The sequence below is a fragment of the Pygocentrus nattereri genome, chromosome 8 (assembly GCF_015220715.1).
Source record: "Pygocentrus nattereri isolate fPygNat1 chromosome 8, fPygNat1.pri, whole genome shotgun sequence".
In the NCBI taxonomy this organism is placed as follows: domain Eukaryota; kingdom Metazoa; phylum Chordata; class Actinopteri; order Characiformes; family Serrasalmidae; genus Pygocentrus; species Pygocentrus nattereri.
Window position 1 is genome coordinate 34,224,316 of NC_051218.1, and position 8,470 is coordinate 34,232,785.

Sequence of the window (8,470 nt, forward strand, 5' to 3'; positions counted from 1 at the left end):
CAGCCACAGCGCAGTAGTAAGTTCCAGTATGGTGCTGGTCGAGGATGTTCTTAGAGAACTCATACAGAGAGCAGCTTGTAGAAGAGCTGATCTCACACTGACGGCTGCTGCTGTTCTGATGAGTGTAAATGATTTCAGGAAAGGATTGTCCTGCAGCAGCTCTGAACCAGAGCACTCTTAGATCTGCTGCTCTGATCTCAGACATGACTGTGCACTGCAGAGTGACCGACTCTCCTGGAGAAACTGACCCCCGTACTGGAGCTTGGAGCACTGATGTGTTTAACTGCCCTGGACAATGTAATATATACAGTTTTAGAATAACACTGACATATCAGGATGATGAACATTATAATAAAAGTAAAACAATGAAACAGCAAAGAGTCCATTATGCATCTAAAGTGTGACAGTGACATGTAAGGGATATTAAAAAGCTAAGCATCAGTTTTGTACTAGAATTGATATTATTAAGGTCAGTAGCAACAAAACATTTCAGAATGGCTTCTAAATGGATTTTAAAAAATAAATACATTTTACATGTTAAAAACAATGAATACAATAAATTAGTTCTGTTACCTGTGACCGCTAAGAATGTAGCAGTAGAAAAGTTCATAGTTTTCTCTCCAGCTGCTGCACAGAAGTACATTCCTTCATCTCCTTTAGTGACACGTTCAATACTGAGAGAAACGTTTTGAGCTGTTCTTTCTATTTTAAATCTTGATTTGTCAAAAGGAGCTGAAATTAATGAATCTCTATTTGCAAACTTTGATCCCACTTCCAGTGGCGCATGCTCCAGTCTTTGTTTGTACCACATCCTAACATTTGCATCTGAGTCAACTACAGGTGGGCAGTTGAGAGTGACCGTTTCACCGGGTGCTGCTGAGACGACCAAAGGCTCAGAATTTCTCACTGCTTGAGCAGAATCTATAAAGAAAAGTTCAGTCTATTCAACCAAAGTTCCGTCAATAAGAAAAATATGGATGCAAATTAAAACAAGCAGAATTAACAATAATACATGTAAGAACAGTTTTTAGTAACTTTATGAAACTTACATGTCTTGTAGAGAAGTAAGATGATAATCACAGCTGGATCCATCATCAGAAAAAACAACAGCTATAACTTGAATCTTGAAGGCAAATATGAAGGCAAGGGTGTAACTGAGTAAAGCTTCAAACTGCATTAGCTTCTGGGGTCTTATACTGAACCCCATTGGCTGGTAAAAGTCACATGGTTCTGTCTGTCTGCTTGACTTGATCTGTTTGGCCACAGCAATGGTCCTTTTTTATTATTCTTGTTTCTACTTTTATTATTAATAGTTTTGGTTCCTGAAAAACATTCTGTGATCTTACTGACTAAAAAACTAATAGCCTCTGTAGGAAAACAGGCACATGTAAGAAAGCCACTATATTCTCTTCGCAAGGTTTAAAGACCTGATCTGTTGTTTAATAAGAAATGATCTAAAAATAAAAAGACTGTTTTGGTTCTGTTGGAGAAATTCAGTTCCCTCTCAGTAGGACACAGTCATGGTCCGAGAGGCCTGTAGAAAGTAACTTACGTACGTTCGCCAATTGAAGAGTCATATTACAGTCAAGTGAGGCAGTTGTCCTGTCTGATCACAGTAATTGATAACTATTGATCGCATTCACAAGACGTCAATATGTTCCTTATACTGTAAATGTATATCTGACCATTCTGTTTACCTCCGTCTACTTACAGAATGACTGTACCTGTTTGTCTGTCCAAGGGACGGCCTTAGACTGAGATTTCTCATTTATTTCTATATTGAATATTAACAAAATCATCAGATCTTTGCCTTGTGGAAACAAACAGGTTTAAAGATGATGCCTTAAAATAATATTTTATATGAAGGTAAGTAATAAGTCCAGGTAGCAAAGTACAAAGCTGAATATATGAGATAGTAACATTAACAGTACATCACCAGTTATCTTTTTATAAATGATAAATCCAGGCTGACCATATAAAAGTCCAGTACCATATTGAGTAAAATTAAGTGTTGAAATAATCATCTACAGATATTAATTTACAGTCTGATTTTTAATGAGAATGAATAAAGACATGCTGTGTAGGAAATGCTTATCGTGTTTGGTGATATGCACCGACATTAATTTAGCACAAATATGTAATAAAGTATAAATCAAATTTTATAAGTAGACATCTACTTTTCATTTCAGAATATTTTATTGCAATTATTTTAAAGACACATTTTAAACATTTACACTTCACACACGCCATTGCATTACAATATGTAAACATGACCTTATTATATGGAAGCACAGCAAGTTATGAAACATTATTACATGCATTTATAGTTAGGATTAAATTCTAAAGCATACAGTATTTCAGCATTGAAATTTTTTAAAAGTTATTATTTCCTCCAGTTATTCTTGGTTGAGTTCAAATGGGCATTCAGTTAAAATGGCATTAATATTGTTTCAAATCCAAATAAATATATTTCCATCAGAACATGTATGTATATATATATATATATATATATATATATATATATATATATATAGCTGATATCCATTTTTGTTGTTTTTGACCAAAGAAATTACCCAAAAAGACCAAAATATTCCAGTTCCATTGACTTACATTAAAAGTAAAGTACATTTTAACTTTTGCTGTAAAATTTGCATGTTGGACAGGTTAATGTTTGAGGTATGAGGTTTTCTTCCAACAACAGTGATATACAGATTTTAAACCGGTGTACTTTCAATATCATAAGCTGCCATTTAAAGCATCAGTAATAATCTCTAAAGGCCTAAAGAGTGAAGACAGCTTTACTTTAAATTAATTATATGGAAATTCTCACTACTATCTTAAACACGTCTCCATCCACACAATATCAGACACCATCTGAGCTCATGACCGTTTGCCACACATGAGATGTGTGAGTAACCACAGACTCTAAAACTGCTCTCGCTTGGCTCCTGCAGAGAACTGACGCTTCATACCAAACTGGACTGTTTTTTTTTTTCCATGCAGTTTTGAGCACAGAGCAAAGTGAAGCACGTGATTGTAGATCCTGACTGAAATCAGCACAAACACAAATAAACAGATACAGATTACAAAGCTGACAGTAACAGAAAACATCCCCAAACTTCACTTCTGCTGCTACAAGAGAAGCGAGTCCAGTGAGTCAGTGATTGTTGGGGTCAGTAACTGAGAAGTATCTGACTTCAGAGTAAACACTGTGTCCAGAGCATCCACTCTTCATTCTCAGGCTTTTGGCTGCATAACTCAGCTCCACAGCTGCAGAGTTCTGTAGAGATAAATATGAAATATTAAAGGCTGAAGATTAGAGAACTGTATAAGAATTAAACACCATCAGTGTGAATAAGAGAACATGTAGTACCTGACTGGCTTTGTTCTCCACCACCAAATCATGATCTCTCACTATGATGGAATAAATAAAGATTATGCTGAGTGTGTTTACAGACATTTAAAAATCCAACATCTACAGAAAAACAGAGTTTGTCAGTAATCCGATCAACACATTTCTGATCGGATTTGATCAGATTCGTTCTGACCAAATGTAAAACTCACAAAATATTTATTTATTTGTATTTATTTATTTATTTTTTATTATTTATTAATTTATTTATCAATGGTGAAATCTTGAACTGTACCATGAGCCCTTCGAGCTTCGAGTACAGCTCGGCTTGACCCGCCATCCTTCAAGGCGCGTGGAAGACAAGCGTCGAGAATGTTCTCTGTACTGGCACCCAAGTGGTGGAATGAAATCCCACTGGCTGTCCGTACAGCAGAGTCTCTTGCTGTCTTCAAACGCAGACTGAATTGCACTGTGTATTGTAATATATTGTACTGTATTTTATTGTATTGCATTGCATTGAATGGCACAGAGTTCTGGTCTATCTACCCTGACTTTTTGTTTCTAGCAGTATCTGAGCTCAGGCCTGTCTTTTTCTCTAACCTATTGGTAACTAGCAAAGATACTTTCTCTACATAGACAAAGCACTTCTTGTAAGTCGCTCTGGATAAGAACGTCTGCTAAATGCTGCAAATGTAAATAAATGTAGATGCAATTTTATTTTAATTTATTTATTTGGCACTGTTAGTGTAGCATTGTAGTTATGCAATATTTCAAAACACATAATCATTAATTATGTACAAAAGCACAATAACACCATATATAACAGATTAATCTACACTCACCCCTGCAGTTCTGAATGACCTGAATGCAGATTACAATCACACAGATTCCCAAAGCTGCTCCCAGATAGAACACAGTGGGATCCACAGGACCCTCTGCAAGATATAAATGATCAAACCACTGTTATATTTATTTTATAAGTTCAAAGTAAACACAGACTGTTACATGTTACTGTGCCATCATGACATTAATATAACTTAGTGGCATCACTAAAACAGTAAGGAAAGTGGTCAGAGCTTCAGTTCTATCATAAATGATGCTCAAATAAAAATGTAGATGCAATTTCCTGTATTGTTTGCCAAAATGCTGTTCAGGGTAATTCCAATGATGTCCAATTTATAATGACATCTAAGTTAACAAATTCAGCCCACATGGCTCTAGAATACGGTCAGATTTGGAATAAATTTAGAATTTGTTTAGAATTTTCCGTTATTGGAATATTGCTCAATGGCCAACAGTTTTACTGCACTTAAAGTATACAGGTAAACAATGCAAAGCAGCTAAAGAGGCTTACCCAACTGTACTGATGCTCCATTCCCAACAATGATCTTTCCACAAGCAGCCACAGCGCAGAAGTAAATTCCAGCATCAGAGTGGCTGAAGTTGTTCTTGGAGAAGTTGTACACAGAGCTGTGTGTAGAAGAGCTGATCTCACACTGACGGCTGCTGCTGTTCTGATGAGTGTAAATGATTTCAGGAAAGGATTGTCCAGCAGCAGCTCTGAACCAGAGAACTGGGAGATCTGCTGCTCTGATCCCAGAGAGGACCGTGCACTGCAGAGTGACCAACTCTCCTGGAGAAACTGACCCCCATGCTGGAGTTTGGAGCACTGATATGTTAAACTGGGGTTTACCTGGTCGATACAAGCAGACATAAGAATTTAGTGAATATTGGCTTTTCAGTCACACATTAGACTGTAATTTATTAAAGATTAACATTTTTTTTTCAAAATGCAGCAATATTGAAGCACTACAAACAGGGTATTGTGGTAATCAATTGGCTTTTTATGTATACAATATATCATTATTATACACACAAGCACAATGTAAACACTGAAAATTCAATACAGTGTCAATTTGATTGACGTCATAACAAACTGAGTATAATAAAATTAACTATACAAACATTTCATATGAGTTTTCTATTGTTGTAAAGTTCTACATGAGTGTATATGTGAGACAAAAATGATGTACAAAACAGTCAATTTATTGCCTCTCACTGCTAAGAATGTACCATTAGAAAATGTAATGGTTTTTTCATCTCCTTTTCCAGAGAAGTACATTCCTTCATCATCTTTAGTAGTTTGTTCAATAGTCAGAGAAAAATGCTGGTTTATTTTGAATCTGATTTTTGAGTCTGATGAAAGAGTGGGGTCTCTAGAGGGTAACTTCACTGCCACTTCCTGAGGTTCCTGTCCTGATCTTTGTTTGTACCAAACCCAATTATTTTGAGAAAACTTTTATACAAATTTGCAGTGTAGAGTAACAGGTTCACCAGACTCAGCTGAGACAAATGATGCCTCAGAAATATCCACAGCTTGAGCAGAACCTATAAAATAGAATCAGATCAGAGCTCAGCTGACAAACACAGTAGTAGATGCTATTTCAACATACGGTACATAATAAACCCAAAATATAAGATTAAATGAAGATCTAAACCTCCTAAACTTACGTATCATGTAGAGATGCAAAATCAGCATCCAAATCAGAGCCATTGTGTTAATATGAAGCTGTTCTTGCTTGAAACAAACTGGAAAGGAAGTAATTAACTACAGCAGCACACTGTATGAGCTGGCTGGGCTCAGGAGACTGAGCTCATTGGCTGTAACAGGGTCTTTTTCCTGTCTGCTCTTCTTTTTTACTCGTGTTTGGCTACAAGAAGTTCCTTTAAAAGCCTCTTAAAGCTCCAGCAGAAAGTTACCACATGAAATACTAATAAATATGTACATTACATGATGAATGAAAAAGTGTTTAAGAACAGTTTTGAAAAAATGTTTTGGACTAAAATGCATCTTTGTAAATAAGTTCATGGTGAGGTGGTACACACTGGGCTCTAAGACATCTTTGTAGCCCATATTCAGTTATATATAAGATTAAGTCTTATTCCATTATCAGTTTTAAATTTGAATGACTTCAAAATACTTTCTCTACTGAGCATGAAGCAAGCAAAGTGCTGCCACTTTACTCCGTTGATGTAAAAGCTCTTTCTGCTGATTCTCTACATTCTGTAGTTTGTCTAAACTCTTTTCAGAGGTGCCAGTAAATAATGCATTACAATAATCCAAACAAGAGAAAACAAACACATTAGTCAACTTATTAATATCGGGTGAGATGAAGTCCTGATCAACATTTTTTTCTTCAGTTAACAGATTCACATCAACCAGCCTGAAAGACTTTGTTTACATGTCAACAATTTAATTACTTTGAAAGTTTGAAAAAAAGGTGGAATTCAACAAAAATCAAAAGCAAGATTTTAAAAAACAATACCAAAATTATAAAAATAACTCAATTTAACTCCAATAATCTCATATATTCTAATATCTAATACGTTGGCTGTGGTACTGGATGAGTAAAAATACATTTAGCAATTTATAAAAACTTCTAAGCAGATATAGAATTATATCCAGGATAATGAAATACACTATATTTCCCGAAGTATTCGGTCATCTGTCTTCACACACATGTGAACTTGAGTGAAATCCCATTCTTAATCTGTAGGGCATGTAATGTCGGCCCACCCTTTGCAGCTATAACAGCTTCAACTCTTCTGGGAAGACTTTCCACAAGGTTTAGGTTTGTGTTTATGGGAATTTTTGAGCATTCTTCCAGGAGCGCACTGATGTTTTTATGAGAAGGCCTGGCTCGCAGTCTCCACTCTAATTCATCCCAAAGGTGTTCTGTGGGGTTGAGGTCAGGACTCTGTGCAGGCCAGTCAAACTCTTCCACACCAAACTCGTTCATCCATGTCTTTATGGACCTTGCTTTGTGCACTGGTGCACAGTCATGTTGGAACAGGAAGGGGTCGTCTCCAAACTGTTCCCACAAGGTCAGGAGCATGAAATTGTCCAAAATCTCTTGGTCTGCTGAAGCATTAAGAGTTCCTTTCAGCTCCTGAAACACAACCACACACCATAATCCCCCCTCCACCAAACTTTACACTTGGCAGAATGCAGTCAGACAAGTACTGTTCTCCTGGCAACTGCCAAACCCAGACTCGTCCATCGGATTCCCTGACAGAGAAGCATGATTCGTCACTCCAAAGAACACGTCTCCACTGCTCTAGAGTCCAGTGGCAGTGCTTTACACCACTGCATTCGACGCATTGCACTTGGTGATGTAAGGCTTGGATGCAGCTGCTTGACCATGGAAACCCATTTCATGAAGCTCTTTGTGCTGTTTTTGAGCTAATCTGATGGCCACATGAAGTTTGGAAATCTGTAGCAATTGACTGCAGAAAGTTGGTGACCTCTGCACATTATGTGCCTCAGCATCCGCTGACCTCGCTCTGTCATTTTACATGGCCTACCACTTCATGGCTGAATTGCTGTCATTCCCAGTCACTTCCACTTTGTTATAATACCACTGACAGTTGACTGTAGAATATTTAGTAGTGAGGAAATTTCACAACTGGACTTGTTGCACAGGTGGCATCCTATCATGGTACCACACTGGAATTCACTGAGCTCCTGAGAGCGACACATTCTTTCACTAATATTTGTAGAAGCAGTCTGCAGGCCTGGGTGCTTGGTTTTATATACATGTGGCCATGGAAGTGATTGGAACACCTGAATTCAATGATTTCGATGGGTGAGTGAATACATTGGCAATATAGTGTATGTATTTTAGAATAACCAAGTCTGAGTCCTGTATGTCAGACAATGTTGCTGTAACTTATATGTCTGTGTTTATATACAATATAGTCACTGAAGTCTGAGAAGAAAGAACTATGAAACCACAGTAGATACCCAGAGCACAGCCAGGGCTCACACTGCCTCATACTGGTAGCAACAGGCTTTGTCACATTCTAATGACAAACTAGAGGACTGAAAATTATAGTCCACTTACAAGAACTTTAAACTCTCAGATTAAAAATAGGAGAAATAAAAATGTGTAAACACACCTGCAGTCACACGTTCAGAAATTCTCATCAATCAAACTTCATTGATCTCAAGCAGGCAGGGCAAAAAATGCATCACAGAAATATTATTTTAACCATTTTAGTAAAAATGTGACACTGTAAACTCTTGTGTTTCTTGTTTAATAAGATCACTTTTATTTA

At 36.9% G+C, this 8,470-nt stretch overlaps 1 pseudogene; it reads right to left on the bottom strand.

Annotated features, from left to right (window-relative positions):
* LOC119263825 overlaps positions 1-5,906 on the bottom strand; it is a 31,223-nt pseudogene extending 25,317 nt beyond the window's left edge.
* Between the last annotated feature and the right edge of the window lie 2,564 nt (positions 5,907-8,470).